At 23.7% G+C, this 21,693-nt stretch overlaps 1 long non-coding RNA gene across 1 annotated transcript; it reads left to right on the top strand.

Moving 5' to 3' along the window:
• The first annotated feature begins 862 nt into the window (after positions 1 to 862).
• LOC145101273 (uncharacterized) lies at positions 863 to 19,387 on the top strand. The gene is made up of 4 exons (XR_013705566.1): positions 863 to 1,016; positions 1,292 to 1,399; positions 10,764 to 10,845; positions 19,099 to 19,387. It is a non-coding gene; the product is annotated as an uncharacterized LOC145101273 (long non-coding RNA).
• The last annotated feature ends 2,306 nt before the right edge of the window (positions 19,388 to 21,693 follow it).

Below are 21,693 nucleotides of genomic sequence, written 5' to 3'. Positions count from 1 at the left end.
TATAAATGTATATATTTCATTTAAAAATTACATAATAACTAATAATAAAATATAATAATTATTTTTCGTAATAAACTATTCGCTAAAAAAAATATTTATCACTATTCTAATAAAAGAATAGTATTAATCTATTTTTCATATGTGTCGTCCTATTAGACATCCTAATTAATGTATATTTTATTATTCTTTTGCATTATGTCACCATAGTAGGTCTCCTAATTAATGAATGTTATTTGTTAACCTATTAGTTTTTTCATTTCAAATTTCAAAATTACAATTTTTTCAATCTAATTATATTAAATTAATATCATTAGAATAAAAATTAAAATAAAATTAATATAAATTATAACGTGATATAATTTTACGTATTTATTTAAATTAACGATTATAATTTTATATAACTAAAAAAATATCTATTAATTAATAATTTATTTAAAATAATTGATTAATTGTTTTGAATTTTTACTATTAAAATTTAATTTATTTTGTAATCGTGGTTACCACGGGTTATAAACTAGTATATATATAAAATAAACCTAAACCTAGTATGAGCCAGTATTTATAAACATACTATTGACATTTATTTATTTATTTATTATTTTTTTTATAAAAGCCGGAAATTAAACATATTAATAAAAGGGAGTTGATTCGTACACAATAATTTTTCTCCGTACACAACAATTGGTGCTTTAAAATGTTGTACTGTACAACTATATAATGCATGAATTGTTGTGTACGACAAAAAACTGTTGTGTACGAATCACTTCCCTTAATAATAAAACTATGGCTGTGTTATAAATGATTAAAAAAATGAATTAACATATGTCGCTTTTCTAAGCTATCCTTTTGTAAGTCTTAATTTTGGAAATATTTTTATAAATAGCCGTTGGAAGTCGAAAGGGTTGCGTCGGTGTATATCGGCGATATAGATAGATGCGGTCTTCAGTCGTTTCGTTCTTCTCTCGATCTGGAAGACTATAGCCATATCCGCAATCCAAGAAATTATCAACATCTCTGTAAGTTTTCATTCTAATTGCTTTTCGCCTCTATATTTTATTCTATCCGAGTTCTATAGGTTTCCTTTTTCTTTCTGTAAATCCAGTTGTGAGATTTTCTTCTGTAAAACTAAAATTGACGTATGGAGAAGAAAGAATCGAACGTTGATGACCGTTTTAATTTCATTCTGTTTCGTCTCATTGGGGTTTCTATATTCTCTAGTATTCCATGTCTTCTTTGAGCGTTTTTTTTTTTTTTTTTTTTTTTTGTGTAAAATTTACCTGATGCATTGCAGATTATAAAAGATAAAAGAAGGAGATCGCATTGTGTCTTCTATGCAGGCTGTTGAATTGCTCCTTTGTTGTCTGCAATTACAGTGATTTAACAAGAATTCAAACATCAGGTAGGGTTTCGATTCTACAACACTGTAATCACCTTTTTTTTTTTTTTTTTTTTTTAAACCTCGATTGAAGATTCATGTTGTCATCGTTTATCTCTTGTCAAACAAGAACCACAGTAGATTTTATTTCTCTAAACCTAGAATTAAATCTACTAAGCTTTTCCCTATTGTCTCATAAGTTGGTATGTTGTGATTGAATGCAATTTAGAACCAATGCATATGAACGCAGGGAATTTAGTTTTTATCCTTTCAAGACATTGTATGTTGAAAATCTAAGCCTTTAAGACTTTTAATATTATACTTTGAAATTTAGTTTGCTCTATTAAGAATTTAAGACTTAAGACATATATATATTTTAACTTGTTTGATTTTGGTTACCAGTAAAGAGCTTTAGTACTTTTAAATCTAAGTAACTAACCAAATCTATCATTATAATTTGAAATATAACTTATTAAGAGAGTGTAATTTTATCTTTTTCTTATTAAAACAGTATGCTTTGAATATTAAGTTATAATGTTATACTTTGTACATTTAATTTCTACTTAAGACATTGTTCTTTCAAATTGACCATTTACTTTCAAAGTATAATCTTTTTAGACATTGTACTTTTATTGTTTCTACTCTAAAAGACTTTATTTTTGAAAATGTTAGAAATCATAGCATTGTACTTTCAATGTGTTACTTAAATGTTTTTTTAAAGACATTGGGAACTTATTTTTTTGTGTTTAAAACTCAGTATTTTGTAAATCTAACCATTAATAGGCTTATTCTTTCAAAATCGAACCATTTATGTTTGAGACCTTGTATTTTGAAAACCTAATTATTTTGTTGCCATGTATACAACACATTTAGCATTATGTTTATTTTTTATTTTTGTTTGTTTAACCTTTTCCCTTTTAAGATATTGTATTTTGAAAATCCAAACATATGTGATTTTGGTTACTAATTTTAGCACTATAAGTTCTGGTTCCTAATTTCTGTTATCATATATAAGTTTATAACATTATACTTCCAATTTTTTTTTATTATTAATGACAATGTAAATTTTTTTTTCTCTACTAAAACATTGTACTCAAAAAATCTAACCAGTTGTAGCATTATAATTATGACATTTTACTTTCATAATCTAACCTATTATCACATTGTACTTATATAGTTATATATGGTTTTCTATTAGGATTTTGCAATTTGAAAATCTAAATTTGTTTGTCTTCGGTTACCCTTTATAGCTTTAATTTCATTTTTTTTTTTCTCTTAGGACATTCTACTTTAATTTAGTTTTACTGTTATGACTTTGTAATTTGAAAACTTTAACTTAATTGATTTTACTTACCATTTACAACATAACTTTTACTTTTTTTTTTTGTATTAAGACATTGTAATTATAATTTTTTTCCATTAATACATTATATACTATATAAATTTAACTAATAACTGGCAATGAACTTTCCAATCATAACACTTTACAGCAAAGTTGCAAAATCCAACCCAATTAGAGACATTTATTTGTTTTTCATATCAATACACTTTAACATTTAATCATTACACCTTCATTTTTATTCTATTAAGACATTGTATTTTCTTTTGTTTTCTATTAAGATAGTAGGTGAAATTCAGCTTTTATTTCTTTTTAAGACATTGCATTTCTAAAATCTAATCATCTATAGCTTTATTCTAATCGAAATCTAATCTATTAAAACATTTTACTTTTAATATACTTTGAAAATCTATTCTGCTAACACATTCAATTTTGAAAATCTTAATTTTTTGTTATTTTTTTTATTTTGGTTTTAGTTATCATTTTACTTTCAATATTAAACAGCTGTTGACATTTTACTTTTGATAATTAAATATTTTTTCTTCTAAAAAATTAAATTTTAATTTGCTTATTTAAGTTTTTGTACTGTTTAAATATACAATATAGTATAATACTTTCATTCATAGTATTGCAGTTTCAATATCATTTTTTTCCTATTTTTTCTATTAAGACATTGTATTTTGATATTCTAACCAATGACGCATTTACACTACAAACATATTATAAGACATTGTACATTTATTGAGATGTATATTTAATATTTTTTTTCTAAGCATTTACACTATGAAGATCTAAATATGATTAGTTTTTTCTTATCTTTTTCAACATTATATGATATACTTTCAAATTTTCTTTTAATAAGACATTACTTTTATTTTTTCTAATTGACGTTTAAATGGTAATAACCATGTATACTTTCTGTAACTTAGCTATTAAGACATTCTACTTTGAGAATTTAAACAATTATAGCATTATACATTCATATAATAACTTATTAAAGCATTGCACTTTTCCTATTAAGATATTGTAGTTTATAACCTAAACATATAGCATATGATACTTTCAATTTTTTTTCCTATTAATTATATTTACTCTGAAAAAACTAATCTATTGTAACATTATACTTTCAAAATATTATGTATCAAGACATTGCACTTTTATTTATCTTCCCAGATTGTATTTTGAATATCTAACCTATTAAGACCTTGTAATTTGAAATCATAGGCATGTTTGATTTTGGTTACTGTTAATAGAAATGTACCTTTTTTTTTCTCTAATCAAGATATTGTAATTTTAATTTTTTTTTCTGTGATGACTTTAAAATCTTAATTTTTCATATAAAGGCATTGTACTATGATATATAATCTAATTAGCTATAGCATTTGACTTTCGATCAGTACATATACTTTTAAATTCTAACCTTTTTGAGTCTTATGCTTAACATTATAACATTTTACTTTCTGATAACATATTAAGACATTCTTTTTTTTTTCTGTTATACTTTGAAATCCTAAATTTTCCTTTAGTTAAGTTATCAGTATAACATTTCACTTTCAGTTGTTTTCCCCTGTCATAGCATCTATTGTCAAAATCTAACCTATTAAGATAGTGTACTTTTTTTTAATAAACAATTTGAAAATCTTACCCAATAAGTCAATGTAATTTAAATTTTTAAATATGTTTTGTTTTGGTTTTTAATTATTGAGTTATGCTATTGCTTTTTTCCCATGAAGAAATTGTTTTTGGTTACCAGTTATAACATTACACTTTTAATTTCTTTCCTATAAAAGAGTGTCGTTTCATATTTCTTTTTTGAAAACATTTTTCATACAAAAAAAGTCCTTGAACTTTTATTTTTACACCCAAGGTTCTGTAAATAAAAAGCTGTTAATCTGTTACATATTATTTATTATTAACATACCTATGTATAACTTAAATATTTTTCTTTTAAAGACTGTACTTTTAATTTGTTTTTGCTCTTCAAACATTGTGTTTTGAAAATCTGACAAATTATAACATTGTTTTTTCAAAATCTAACCTCTTTGTACTTTTATTGCACTTTGAAACGACTTAAAACTCTAGTTTTTTTTGGTCACATATATAGCAATTTTACTTTTAATTTCTTTTCCTTTTAAAATCAAACTAAATTTTTCCTATAAAGCAATGTATGTTTATTATTTTACTCTGTATTAAGCCACTTTGATGATTCAACATGTTAAGAAATTGCAGTTTGAAAATCTGAAGCTGTTTTTGCTTACTAAATTTACCATTCTTTTTTCTGTTTTTCCTATTAGACAGTTGTAAATATAATATTTTTTCTTATAAAGACATTGCAGTTTCAAAACCTATCTAACAACATTATTTTTTTTTTCAAATCTAACCTAAGGAATTATATTTTGAAAATCAAACCAAATAGAGCATTATAGTTTCACTTAAGGCATTGTTCTTTTACTTTTTTTGCTACTAACAAATAAAATATTGTTCTTTGAAATATAAACTAGTTTGATTTTGGTTACCAGTTATAGCATTATACTTTTTTTCCCTATTAGGAAATTGTAATATGTTTCCTATTAAGATACTGTTCTTTAAATATATAAACCAATTATAACTTTATATATTCATCTATTAGGAAATTATAATATTTTGCTACTAACAAATAAGATATCTATCTTTTTAAGACATTGTCTAAACTTGTTTGATTTTGGTTACAGATTATAACATTTTATATTCTATTTTTCTATTAAGAGATTGTACTTTTAATAGTTTTTTTATTAAGTCAGTATATACCTTTTAGCTCTCATATGTTCATCTTTTTTGTTACAAATTATAGTGTTGGGAACTCAAAATTTTTCCTATTAAGACATTAAACCTTTATCTTTTCTGCATTAAGACATTCTATATTCTGATAATTGGTAGTTATAGTGTTAATCTTTCAAAATCCAACATTAAAATGTTGTATTTATATTTTTTTTTATCAAGACATTCCAATTAAAATCTGTACAGGTTTTGTTTTGGTTATCAAACTACAACATTATATTTTTGATTTTTTCGATTAAGATTTTGTACTTTTAATAATTTTTCTACGGCATTTTACTTTAAAAGTTAACCACATATATCTTTTTTTACTTTTAATATTTTTCCTATTTAAGACATTGACATTGTAAAGGTAAAACATACCTTTTGACATTGCATTTTGAACATTTAGCATATTAAAACATTGTACTAATGGATTTTTTTTATATAAAGATATCATATTTTGAAAATTTAATAGCATTATACTTTTAAAATCCAACACATTAAAACATTATAGTATTAGTTTTTCTTCCTATCAAGACCTTGTACATTTATTTATTTTTTTCTTTAAGATATTGCATTTTCAAAATCTAACCATTTGTAGCTTTATTCTTTCAAAATTTAATCTATTAACATTTTACTATACTTTCAAAATCTTCTTTTTAAGAAATTGCTTTTTTAAGATCTGAATTTATTTGATTTGGTTACCATATGTCCATATATAACATTTTTAACTCTTAGTTTTTTTAACATTTTACTTATAAAATTTCCTTTTCAGATGCTAATTTGAAAATCAAGTCATAGCATTATACTTCCAAAATTTAATGTATTAAGTCATTGTACTTTTACTTATTTGTCTATTAATACATTCTCAATCTATTTGTGTTCTATTTTGCTTAACATCTGTAGTAAATATACTTGAAATTTCTTCCCTATTAAGACATTCAATTTCTAATTGTTTTCTATTAAGACATTGTACTCAACATAATAAGACATTGTATTTTTAGTAATAAGTTGTACTTTAAATATCCAACCAATTATAACATTGTATTTTTCATTACCACATTTTACAGTCAATCTAATAGAACATTTTTTTTTTCTGTGGGGACATTTGTTTTACTAATGAAAATCTGAATTTGTACTTTGAATTGTTATTTCTTATAAAGATACTGCCAATTTGATCAAGACATTGTACTTTGAAAATCTAACAGATTATAGCATCATACTCAATATTTTTCCCTACTAAGATATTCTTTTATTTCTTTTTTCTTATTAAGATTTATTAATAAAATCTAACCCACTGTTGACATTATGTTTTCAATTTATAACATATAAGACTTTGGACTTCCAACTTGTAACTATAATAAGTTCTATTAAAAAATTATACTTTGAAAATCAAACTTTTTAGACATTCGTTTTTATTGTTTTTAATCCAAAGACTTTATACTTTGAGAATCTGAACTTTGAATCTGGTTACCTCTTATATAATCATACTTCAATTATTTCGTGTAAAAACATTATACTTCAATTTTACTTTGGAAGTGTAAGTTTGTTTTTTCTGGTTACCAACCATTACATTACCTTTTTCCATTAAGAAGTTATACTTCAAAATACTGTACTTTTAAAATCTAAAATTATAAGATTTACTACTTTTGATTTTTTTCTCTTTAAGACATTACACTTAAAAAAATCTGATCTAATAGGACATTGTACTTTTAAAAACTAAATATGTATTTATTTTTGTTGCCACTATAAGGATGTTGGGTGTATGGGAAAATGCTGGTAGGTGAATTTCATCTTTTTTTTTTTTTAAAGACATTTTAATTTTAATGTACTTTGAATATTCTTTTTTGAAAATCTTAGTTTGTTAGATTTTGGTTTACCATATCTAACATTTAGCTTCAAAATTTTTGAAAATCATTGTACTTTCGGTAATTTACCTATTAAGACGTATATTTTTTTTTTACCTAATTTTGTACTTTGATAACTTAAACATGTTTGATTGGTTACCACTTCTTGCATGTTTAAATTTTTTTTCCTTATAAAAACGTTGTACTATGAAAATTATGCCCAATAAGACAAACGTACTTTTATTTACTTTCCTATTAAGACAATCGAACTTTTTCCTACTAAGGTATTACCCTTTGAAATCTAACCTAATAAGTCAAACTTGCTTTAAAATCTAAAACATGTTCTTTTTTGGTTTACCATACTATTTAAATACACAATATAGTAGTAATCACTCAAAATTTTACCTATTAACACATTGTACTGTTTAAATATACTATAATATTTCCATATATAGCATTGCCAGTTTTAAAATCATTTTTTTCCTATTTTTTCTATTAAGATATTGTATTTTGATATTCTAACCAATGACACATTTACACTATGAACATATGTTAAGACCTTGTACATTTATTGAGATGTATATCTAATATTTTTCCTATTAAGACATTAAACTTTTATCTTTTCTGCATTAAGACATTGTATTTTCACATTGTTAAACTTATAAAATCTAACATTAAGATGTTGTACTTATATTTTTTTTATCAAGGCCTTCCACTTAAAATCTGTACAGGTTTTGTTTTGGTTATCAAACTACAATATTATATTTTTGATTTTTTCAATTAAGATTTTGTACTTTACAGCCTTTACTTGAAAAAAAAGGTAAAATATACCTTTTTTTTTCATTTAAGACATTGCATTTTGAACATTTAGCATACTAATGTTTTTTTTTTTTTCTATAAAGAATCATATTTTGAAAATTTATTAGCATTATACTTTTAAAATCCAACACATTAAAACATTATAGTATTAGTTTTTCTTCCTAACAAGACTTTGTACATTTATTTATTTATTTTCTTTAAGATATTGCTATTTCAAAATCTAACCATTTGTAGCTTTATTCTTTCAAAATTTATCTATTAACATTTTACTATACTTACAAAATCCTTTTTTTAAAGAAATTGTTTTTTTAGATCTGAATTTATTTGATTTGGTTACCATATGTCCATATATAACATTTAACTTTTAGTTTTTTTAACATTTTTCTCATTAAATTTTCCTTTTCAGACACTAATGATACTTTTTACTTTCTCAATCTCTATGTGTTCTATTTTGCTTAGCATCTGTAGTAAATATACTTGAAATTTCTTCCCTATTAAGACATTCAATTTCTAATTGTTTTCTATTAAGACATTGTATTTTGAAAAGCTAATTATATTTATACTTTCATTTATAAGACTGTACTTGCAAAACTCAACATAATAAGATATTGTATTTCTTATCATAATAAGATTATGTACTTTTTCATAGTTTTCTAATAAAATATTGTATTTTTTCTGTTGGGACATTTTACTTATAAAAATCTGAATTTGTTTTTTGTTTTGCTTATGAACTATAGCATTATTGTTTACTCCTATTAAAATATTGCACTTTAGTTATGACATTGCACTTTAAATTGTTATTTTTCCTATTAAGATGTTCTCTTATTTTTTTTCTTTTTAGTAGGATTTATATTAATAAAACCTAACCTCTGTTAACATTATATTTTCGATTTATAACAGATTCAAAGTGCAGATTATCAAAGTATAAAGTCTTTGGATTACAAACAATAAAAAAAATGTCTAAAAGTATCAAAGTATAATGTCAACATTATAATACTATCATTTATAGCCTTATACATTCAAAATTGATCTTATTAAGACTATGGTATTTAAAAGTCCACTTGTTTGATTTTGGTCACCATTCATAATATTATATTTTCTGTTTATTAAGACGTTCTTCTCATAATTGTTTTCCTAATTGTACTTTGAAAATTTTAACTTTTATTTTACTTTCAGTTATCCATCATCCTATTGATCAGGTGAAACCCTAAACTTGTGTTTGATTTGATTTATGCAATTTTCAAAATGGTGTGGACCAAAAAAGCAATCAGTTGAAAACCCTACTTGAGTTTTAAGAGAAAATTGTTCTTCTATGTTTCAGATGATTTATCTGTAAATTATTCCAACATGTGTATCTTAGTGAATTTTTGCATCTACTTGTGTGTTTTTTTTCCCTCACATGTGTCTTTGTCTTCATTTTTGTATTTGATTTTTTCAGCCAATTCAGATGATGTGAAAAACTTGGATGTATGCTTATTCTCTCCTCTGTGTAGTTTATCAAACTATGTATGCTATGATTACTAACATTTTGTCATCAAGCTGCTACTATTGCTGAAGCAACTCATCTAGAAAGGATACTTCCTCAATTACATTCTAATATTTAACAAAAACAGAAAAACCAAAAAAAAAAAGAAAGACCCTAGTTTTGTTTTTGAAAGTTAACCTAATAAGACACACTTAGAAAGTTTTCCTATTAAGATATTATACTTTGAAAGTTTTAACTTGTTTAATTTTGGTTACCAATTATGTCATTATAAAGAACTTTAATACTTTTAAATCTAAGTATCTAAAGCAAATCTATCGTTATAAATTACTTATTAAGACATAACTTTGTAGTTTGTACATTTAACATTTACTCCTTTTATACATTGTACTTTTATTGTTTTTACTTTAAAGACTTTTGTTTTTTTTTTTTTTTTGAAAATGTTAGTAATCATAGCATTGTACTTTTAGTAATAGCGTTCTAATTTCATTATCTAACCTAAAAAAACATAGTTTTTTTTTTTATTTTTTTGGAAAAAGTTGAATTTTTCCAACTAACTTTCATATACAGTTGTTAAATTATTTCTTTGTACTTTATATGCTTTATAGTATTATATCACATTCCAAAATGGTCACTAACCAATTTTTTAGTTACCAATGTGTTACTTAAACATTTTTTTAAGACATTGGGAACTTTTTTTTAGCTTTTAAAACGTAGTATTCTCTAAATCTAACAATTTATAGGCTTATTCTTTCAATATCTAACCCATTATTACTTTTTTCTTTTATTACACTTTCAAAATCTAATCTGTTTGCGACCATGTCTTTGAAAATCTAACCTTTTTGTTACCATGTCTTTGAAAATCTAACCTGTTTCATGAGGATGATAGAACTGCTAGATGTTGTAGTAGTAAAGATAATGCAGGTATGTTAGATGCATATTATATGTTTGATGAAATGTCTAAATGAAAAAAATTAAATTGAATGTAACATTTGGAAATTTGAGTTAGGAATCAATATAGTTTTTTGATGTTACACTTACAAATCATATGTTTCTCATATTTCCTTTCACTATAAACTCCATTGTTTTTTTATATGATTATAGGGACAACTGTTGGTGCACCAAATACAACCACTTTAGGGCATATTGGATGAAATGTATTTGGACTGAAAAGGATGTGATACAGGTGACCTTCATGAATACCTTTTTTTTTTTTTCCTATTAGGAGGTTATTACATTTAAATTTAATTTTACTGTTATGACTTTGTAATTTGAAAACCTTAACTTATTTGATTTAATTGCCATTTACAGCATTATACTTTTACTTTTTATGTATTAAGAAGACATTGTAATTTTAATTTTTATCACATTAATACACTATATACTATATAAATTCAACTAATAACTGGCAATGAACTTACCAATTATATAACAATTTACTTGATTTTATTTAACATTTAATCAATACCCTTCATTTTTTTCTATCAAGAAGACATATTGCATTTTTCTTTTGTTTTCTATTAAGATAGTAGGTTAAAATCATCTTTTATTTCTTTTAAGACATTGCATTTCTAAAATCTAATCATCTATTATAGCTTTATTCTAATCAAAATCTAATCTATTAACACATTTTACATTTATTATACTTTGAAAATCTATTCTACTAACACATTCAATTTTGAAAAACTCAGTTTTTAAATTTATTTTTGTTTGTTACCATATCTAATATTTTCCTTTTTTCCCATGGACATGGTACTTTCAAGATACAACCAATTATAGCATTATACTTTCAACCATATCATTTTTACTTTGAATATTAAACAGCTGTCGACATTTTACTTTTGATAATTAAATTTTTTTCCCATGAAAAAAATGTTAATTTCAATCCTATTAACATTGTAGATTGATTGTACTTTCAAAACCCAGATCTTAAACTTGTTTGATTTTGTTTTTGGTAATCAGTTATAACATTACACTTTTATTTTCTTTCCTACAAAAGACAGCAGTTTCATTTTTCTTTATGAAAAGCATTTTTCATACAAAAAGTCCTTAAACATTTTTTTTTTTCCAAAAAAAGATCTTGAACTTTTATTTGTACACCCAGGGTTCTGTAAACAAAAAATATGGTCTAGGATCAAAATCTAAAATTTGAAACATTGTTATTTCAAAATCTCACCTCATTGTACTTTTATTGCACTTTGAAACGACTTAAAACTCATTGTAATTTTTTTTTCTTGAAATTTTATTTTGAAATTCCAACCGCTTGCCTTATATTATGAAAATCTTAACTTTTTAAAACTTCGTTTTTTTTTTTTTTATTTTGAAAATATATTCGATGATTTTGTTTTTTGAAAATCTATTTTTAATTTTTGCCCATTAAGACATCATACTAATTTTTTCTACTAAGACAAATATACATTAACATTTTGTATTCTTTTTTTAAAACATCTTACTTTTTTTTTGTTATCGAGACAATAGACTTTGAAAGCGAACCAGTTTTATACTCTGTTATACTTTTAAAATCAAACCATTTTTTCCTATAAAGACAATGTATGTTTATTATTATACTCTGTATTAAGCCACTTTGATAATTCAACATATTAAGACATTGCAGTTTGAAAATCTGAAGCTGTTTTTGCTTACTTAATTTACCATTCTTTCTTCTGTTTTTCCTATTAGACAGTTGTAAATATAGTATTTTTTCTTATAAAGACATTGCATTTTCAAAACCTATCTAATAACATTATTATTTTTTTCAAATCTAACCTAAGGCATTATACTTTAAAGATCAAACCAAATAGAGCATCATAGTTTGTACTTTTATTTTTTTTGTTATTTACAAATAAAACATTAATCTTTGAATATATAAACCAATTATAACTTTATATATTCATCTATTAAGAAATTATAATAATTTGCTACTAACAAATAAGATATCTATCTTTTGAAGACATTATATTTTAAAAGTCTAAACTTGTTTGATTTTAGTTATAGATTATAACATTTTATATTCTATTTTTCTATTAAGAGATTGTACTTTTAATAGTTTTTGTATTAAGTCAGTATACCTTTTAGCTCTCATATGTTTATCTGTTTTGTTACTTAAATTGTGTACTTTGAAATTTTATACTTTTATCTTTTCTGTATTAAGACATTGTATTTTCTGATAATCAAAGTAGTTATAGTGTTAAACTTTCAAAATCTAACACTAAAATGTTGTGTGTATATATATATATATATATATATATATATATATATATATATATATATCAAGGCCTTCCACTTAAAATCTGTACAGGTTTTGTTATGGTTATCAAACTACAACATTATATTTTTGATTTTTTTTCTATAAAGATATCGTATTTTGAAAATTTAATAACATTATACTTTTAAAATCCAACACATCAACACATTGTACATTTATTTATTTAGTTTCTTTAAGATATTGCATTTTCAAAATCTAACCATTTGTAGCTTTATTCTTTCAAAATTTAATCTATTAACATTTTACTATACTTGTAAAATCTTATTTTTAAGACATTTTTTTAATCTGAATTTATTTGATTTGGTTACCATATGTCCATATATAACATTTAACTTTTAGTTTCTTTAACATTTTACTTATAAAATTTTCCTTTTCATCTGTAGTTAATATACTTGAAATTTCTTCCCTATTAAGACATTGATTTGGGACATTTTTTTTTACTTATTAAAATCTGAATTTGTACATTGAATTGTTATTTCATATAAAGATACTGCCACTTTGATCAAGACATTGTACTTTGAAAATCTAACAGATTATAGCATCATACTCAATATTTTTCCTATTAAGATATTTTTTTTTCTTATTAAGATTTATTAATAAAATCTAACCCACTGTTGACATTATGTTTTTGATTTATAACATATAAGACATTGGACTTCCAACTTTTTTTTCCTATCAAGAAATTGTACCTATAATAAGTTCTATTAATAAATTATCCTTTGAAAATCTAACTTTTTAGACATTTTTTTTATTGTTTTCAATCCAAAGACTTTATACTTTGAGAATCTGAAGTTTGAATCTGGTTACCTCTTATATATCATCATACTTAAATTATTTTGTGTTAAACCATTATACTTTAATTTTTCTTATTTAAATATGTTAAAAATTATCATTTATAGCCTTATAGTTTCAAATTAGATCTTATTAAGACTATGGTATTTAAAAGTCTCTTTGTTTGATTTAGGTCACTATTCATAATATTATATTTTCTGTTTATTAAGACGTTCCTCTCATAATTGTTTTCCTAATTGTACTTTGAAAATTTTAACTTGTATTTTACTTTCAGTTATCCATCCTATTAATACGTTCTACTTTTATTTTATTTGCTATTAAGACATTATCCTTCTATTTTACATTTCTATTAAGACATTAATTAATAGTCTCCTTTTATTTTCTACGTTTCAGATGATTTATCTCTAATTATATGAGCATTATGAATTTACCATATACTGTTATGATCAACTGATGCATAGAGTTGGTTAATATTAGAATGTATTGTCAATACATTCTAATATTTAACAAAAACAGAAAAACCAAAAAAAAAGACCCTAGTTCGTATGTTTAAAAAAACTTAACCTAATAAGACACACTTAGAAAATTTTCCTATTAAGATATTTTACTTTGAAAGTTTTTAACTTGTTTAATTTTGGTTACCAATTATGACATTATAAAAAAGTTTAATACTTTTAAATCTAAGTATCTAAGCAAATCTATCGTTATAAATTGAAATATAACTTATTATGACAATGTAATCTTATCTTTTTCTTACTAAAACAATATACTTTGAATATTTAGTTATAACATTATACTTTGTACATTTAGATTCTACTTAAGACATTGTTCTTTCAAATTTAACATTTACTCCTTTTTAACATTTTACTTTTATTGTTTTTACAATAAAGACTTTTTTTTTTTGTTTTTTGAAAATGTTAGTAATCATAGCATTGTACTCGTAGTAATAGCCTTATAATTTCATTATCTAACCTATAAAAACTTTGTTTTTTTATTTTTTTGGAAAAAGTTGAATTTTTCAAACTAACCTTCGTACACAGTTCCTAAACTATTTCTTTGTACTTTATATGCTTTATAGTATTTTATCACATTCCAAAATGGTCACTAAGCAATTTTTTAGTTACCAATATGTTACTTAAACATTTTTTTCAAAACATTGGGAACCTTTTTTTTAGCTTTTAAAACGTAGTATTTTCTAAATCTAACCATTTATAGGCTTATTCTTTCAATAGCTAACCTATTAATACTTTTTTCTTTTATTATGCTTTCAAAAGGTAATCTGTTTGAAAGCCTAACTTTTTTGTTACCATGTATAATATTTTAATTTCTTTTTTCTTTTTTCTTTTCAAGACGTTAAAAATTGGGGTTTAAAAATCTGAAGTTGTTTTTGGTTACTAGTTATACAAATTACACCTTCCTCTATTCTTTGTTATCAAGATATTGTAATTTTAATTATTTTTTTCTGATGAAGTCATATTAGTTTTAAAACTTAACTAATAATAGCATTATTATTACAAATCCAACCTGTTTGATTTTTTTCGTATTGATTCAGGCTACTTTAAAAAATCCAACCAATTATAGCATTTTGCTTTCAAAGGAGAAAAGTATTATAACTATTACGTATTGATTCAATCGCATTTCATGCTATCTTTTTTTTTCTTACTTAGATTTTTTACTTCAAAAATTCCAACATGTTTTTGGTTTGCAATTAAGGCAAATAGCTTTTAACTTTTTTGTATAAAGCATTGTATTTCTTGATAATCAAAGGAGTTATAGCTATAAGTAAAATATGCTATAACAAAAAATATAGTGCACTTTGATTAAAACATTTGTACTTTCAAAATATAACAAAATATAGCGTTATTTGTAATTTCAAAATCCATTCTGTTAAGATATAGTATAATCAAAAATTTCCCTGCTAGGGCATTACCCTTTGAAATATAAAAAATGTTCTGTTTTGGTTTACCATGAAGGACATGGTACTTTTAATAATTAAATTTATTTCCTGCTAAAAAGTGACTCTTTTAATGTTCTTATTTAAGTTTTTGTACTATTTAAATACACAAACATATTTTAAGACATTGTTCATTTATTGAGATGTATATTTAATATTTTTTTCCAAGTGTTTGCACTATGAAGTTCTAACATCTTTAGTTTTTCTTATCATTTTTAACATTATACTTTAAATTTTTCTTTTAATAAGACATTACTTTTATTTTTTCTACTTTGAAAATTTAAGCAATTATAGCGTTATACTTTCGTATAATAACTTTTTAAAGCATCACATTTTTTCTGTTAAGTTGTTGTAGTTTATAATCTAAACATATTTTTTGATTTCGGTTACCATATATACCATCGTATTCTTGGCATTTTTTTTTCTCTTAAGACATTTTTGCCTATATATTCATCTATAGCATTGCACCCTCATATTCTAACTTTTTAAGACATTGTATCTTAAAAATCTTAACTTTTTTTTTTTTTTTTTTTTTATTTTGGTTACCGATTATAACATTTTATGTCAATTACTTTCTATTGTTTTCATATCAAGTCAGTATACCTTTTCACTCTCGTATGTTTATTTTTTTTTGTTTTGGTCATCAAAGTACAACTTTATAGTTTCAATTTTTTCGATTAAGATTTTGTATCTTTAATAGTTTTCCTACAACATTGTACCTTTTCACTCTCGTATGTTTATTTTTTTTTGTTTTGGTCATCAAAGTACAACTTTATAGTTTCAATTTTTTCGATTAAGATTTTGTATCTTTAATAGTTTTCCTACAACATTGTACTTTATAATATAACCAACCACATATATTCTTCTACTTCTAATATTTTTCCTATTTAAGACATTGACATTGTAAAGGTAAAACATTCATTTTTTTTTTTTTCATTTAAGACATTGCACATTGAAAACTTAGCATATTAAACGTTGTATTGATGTTTTTTTTCATTTAAGACATTGTTGGTCTATATGTGTTCTTTGTTGCTTAGCATCCATAGTATACTTGAAGTCTAGTTGTTTTCTATTAAGATGATGTACTTTTTCATAGTTTTCTAATAAAACATTGTATTTTAGTAATACATTGTACTTTAAAAATCCAACTATTTGTAACCTTGTATTTTTCATTACAACATTTTACACTCAAAATCTAATAGAACATTCTATTTTTTTCAGTTAGGACATTTTTGTGTATGAAAATCTGAATTTGTTTTGTTTTGCTTATGAAACTATAACATTCTACTTTGAATTGTTATTATCTATTAAGACATTGTATTTTGAAAATGTAACAGATTATAGCAGTATACCATCAATATTTTTCATATTAAGGTATTCTTTTATTTTTTTTCTTCTTATTAATATGTACTTATAAAATCTATAATATGTTGTATTAAAACATTTTTTTATTTCTTTGTTTTTGTTACTTAGTATAGCTATATACTTTTACTTTTTTTTACCCATTAAAACATTTTTCTTTTATTAAAACATTTTTTTATTTCTTTGTTTTTGTTACTTAATATAGCTATATACTTTTACTTTTTTTTTTCCCCATTAAAACATTTTTCTTTTTTTACCCTTTTAGGACTCATTATAATTTGAAAATCAAGCCAATTTTAGTGTTATACTTTTAGAGCTTTAGTTACGTTTTTAAAGTCAAACCACTTTTTTCATAATAAGACATTGCACTTTTCAGTATATTAAAACATTTTTCTTTTTTTACCCTTTTAGGACTCATTATAAGTTGTTTTTCTTTACTAATTGTACCATTATACTTTTCTTTGTTCTTTTTCCTATTAAGACATTGTAATAGTCTTAATATTTCAAGACTATATAGCATTTAGATACTAATTTTTTTTTTCTATCAGCACAATGCACTTTTACTTATTTTTTTTTCCAATTAAGTTATTGTACATTGAAAGTCATATCATTTTCAATATCTTACTTATTAAGACATTAAAGTTCTAAACATCTATAACATTGTATACTATTCATTTATAGCATTTACTCCCGTAATCTAACATATTAAGACATTGCACCTTTATTTTTTCCAACATTACACTTTCAAAAATTGAACCTGTTCGATTTTAGTTAAATATATTATAACATTTATATATTCTATTTTTTTAATTCAGACATTGTACTTGACTGTGGATTCATAATTGAAGTATTTTATCCTATTAAGATACAACACTTTGATTAAGACATTGTGCTTTGAATCGTTTTCTCCAATTAAAAAGATATTGCACTTTGATTATGGGAAAAACTGGTTATAGCCTTATTCTTATTAAGACATTTTAATTTTAATTTGTTTTTTCTTTTAAAACGTTTTTGAAAATCTAACCTGTAATAATATCATTGTTCTTTCAAAATCTGATCTACTAAAACTTTCCTTTTACCATTAAGACAGATTACATAGCATTATTGTTTCTTCTGTTTTTAGCTTTTTCTCCTTTAAGACAAGTGGACTCGAAATATTTTAACTTGTTTAAGTTTGGTTATTAACTCTAATTTTTTCCATTAAGATATTTTACTTTTATTTTTATTTTTTAATTTCTATAAGTCATTTTGCTTTGAAAACCAAACTTATTTTCACATTATCCTTTAAATCTTTTTTGTAAGGCAATTGTAGTTTTTTTTTTCTTACAAGACTTTGTACTCTGAAAACCTCACCATCTGTTGCCTTATTCTTTCTTTCAAAACTTAACATCTGAAATTTTAGTATTTTTTCTATTAAGGTGTTATTTTATAATCTAACTAGCATTATAATTTTAGTTAGTTTAAACAACAAAGACATTGTAATAACTGTTTATCATATTATGACATTGTAATCAAGAATACGACTCTTGTGGTAAGCTTCTCTTCATAATTACAGTTTCTTGATGAAATATTTCCAGCCCTTGTTATGATTATAATTTTACAGTGTTCTTTTTGCAATTCCTTACTTAAAAATATCATTTTTTTTCATGGATTTGAATTTTCAGTTGTTCAAAAGTCTTTGGTTTTTATTTTCAAAATTCAAGAACTTTTTTAACCAAGTTTCAAGAATAGTAGAAATAGAAGAAATGTTTATTTTGTGAAAATAAAGAAAACAACAATGGTTGGGTGTAGACCTTATCTTTTCAGGTTCTTGCATACATTTTTAGTTTGTTTTACCTGAGATAACTGATTTACTGATGAAGATGATGGTTGAGTTTGTTATATACACAAAGCTTTCCAACAAACTACAGGCTTTTTAAGAAAGGTAGTAACAAAGTGATTTTGAATATTTTTTAAGATTTAAGACTTAAATTGATAAGGTTTAAGGATGGTTACTTGGTGTTTAATAATGAAGGTGAAGGAAATGAGGATTCGGTTTAAAAGAAAATAATTTATTTTTTTGATAGATTGTCGGAAATTTACTTGATCTGAAGGGGTCTAGAATGCATTTTTGTTACTGGGGTTATTCATTTGAAGATGTCTGGGAGATTGAAGGTCTCATTATAAGAGGGTATTTTGGTCAAAATGATATTTTTTGGGATATGTCAGTTTTTACAGGTTTGTTCTCATTATAAGAGGGGTATCATGTGATTTAAGGTCGGTCTTTTTTGAAGCAAAAGACAGTTTTTATGGAATTATGGTATGTATGTGTTATACTAACATTTTTTTAAAAACAATAAATGGTTTGTAGAAAAATGATGAATTTTTTTATTTTTTGGTTTATATATTATTATTGCAACCTTTGTCCCCCAAAAATGGTGAATTCTGCTATTTCTACAACTATTTATTTAATTTATTATTCTTTTGAGGTACTTTTAGCAAATTGGAAAATATCAAAAAACTAGGATGTTGGTTAGATTTTGATGTTTATAAACTCTTTAATAAATTAAATTGAATAAATCATATATTATTATTATTATTATTATTATTATTATTATTATTATTATAAATAGTTGGTGATGTTTGTTTCATGATTTCTCTGTAGGATCTTGTGTTGGCCATAACTCAGTCTTACCCATTGTTGTGATTAGATGATTTTGTTTGGTAAAAAACTATAGTGAATAAGAATATGTTCATTTGGCCATATAGCAGTATAGTTTCATTTCATTATCTATTTTTTTTTTTTTTTTTTTTTTAATTTGATCCTGATTTTTAGATTTCATATTGATTTTGATCACAAGAACCCAGAAATAAGAACAAAATTGGTATATAACCTTAAAATAAGGATCAAAATTCGAAACGATGAGCATTGAAAAATATCAATTTAGAACTAAACACGGTTAAAACTATAAAAAACTAGGGCCATTTTTGTACTTCAATATTTTTTCTATTTTTATGTTTTGTGTTAATGTATTATTATTATATTATTTTACTTTAAGATACGACAATAAAAATTCAATACATTTTATTTTTTGTTAGAAGTAAACCACAAACATCTATAAAAAAATGAGAAGGTTTATTGTTGCATGGGAAAAAATTATATTTTTAAAGAAAATCAATAAATATATTGTATGACATATCTTTAATAATTAGACTAAAAAAAGTCAAAAGTTATGTAACTTAATAGCAAAAAAAAAAAAAAAGAATATGTGACTTTTTTAGAAAATAAGTTCTAAAAAAAAGTCAAAAGTTGTTTGACATATTTTTAGACTTTTTATTTTTATTTGCATAAACCTAATATCATTAATTATAAAAAAAAATACATTACTGACTAAAAAAATATATAAACCCATAATTTTTTCCATGTCCGTTAATAAAAAAAATTACCTTAAAAAAGTAATGCATTTGTACATATGTACATTCGTTTATCAAATAAAAAACAATAAATTTATTTTTGTCAAACAATTTATTAACGTTCCGGATGTATGTTTTGTTTGTTTACCTTTATATTTTAGTTACAACTTTATGTTAAAAAATATAAATGTTAAGTGACATTAATTAAAACTTAGTTGATATTACAATATATTTTATTTGTATTTCGCTTTAATATAATATAAATTAAATAACAATCATTGGAAAATACTTTATTATTAAGTTTGTAGTAAATAAAACTAATTTAACACCTAGGTTTAATAATAAATATCATAAAATTTAAAGGTTTAAATTAAAAGTTTGATGTATGTAAGGGTTAATTTGTAAATAAACAAGAAAAAAAAGCAATAAGAAATATTTTGTTTTAATATATTATAAATTAAATAAAAGTCACTGGAAAATACTTTATTATTAAAATTATAGTAAATAAAATTAATTTAACGGTAAGGTTTAATAATAAATATCATAAAATTTAATGTTTAGATTAAAGGTTTGATGTATCTATGTTAGTTTGCAAAAAAAAAAAAAAAAAAGATTCGTAGCTTCTTAGGCCTTCTGGTATACCGAGCACGAAAGCTCCGTGGTTGACGTGGCAACGAGAATCGTTCGTGCACACCACCCCTATACACCGTTATCCTTCATCTTCGTTGTCGATTGTGGTGGGCAAGACGAAGGAGAACGCCCAATCATTCTCTTCTCCTCTCTCTGATTTCTTCTTCTCCGACTCTTCTTTCTCTCTCTTTGTGTTTGTGGTGAGTACCCCGGTTGTTTGGGTGGTTCGTGGTTGCTGATTTGGAAGCTCTCCACGACCCTTGCTCGTGGAGAGCATTACGGATGGCCTTATAAGCCAAAAAAGCACGTGGCTTTTTTCTTAAAACCAAGGTGCATTGATTTTTGTACACTGTATATGGATATTAGTAGATAGGTATTAGATTGGTGTGTCCTAGGCTTAGTGAAGAATGGTGTGTAAAATGAAAAACCCAAAAACATTTTCTTTATACTCACCAATCTAACCTAACTTATTTTACACAAGTCTAATTTTAGATTATAGGGTTTTTTAATTACACCGTGATTACACCAATCATTTAAAACTTTTGACTAAATTTGATTGGGAGCCGTTTGAAAACTTTGGGCTTTTTTTTAATCCGATTTTTTTTCTTTTGTGTGTTCATAATTTTACACATTTTTTT

Source organism: Lactuca serriola, chromosome 4 (genome assembly GCF_051521515.1).
Source record: "Lactuca serriola cultivar US96UC23 chromosome 4, Lser_US96UC23_V15, whole genome shotgun sequence".
NCBI classification, from domain to species: Eukaryota; Viridiplantae; Streptophyta; class Magnoliopsida; order Asterales; family Asteraceae; genus Lactuca; species Lactuca serriola.
Note: the sequence above shows the minus strand (reverse complement) of the source record. Positions and strands in the feature narration are given on the sequence as shown.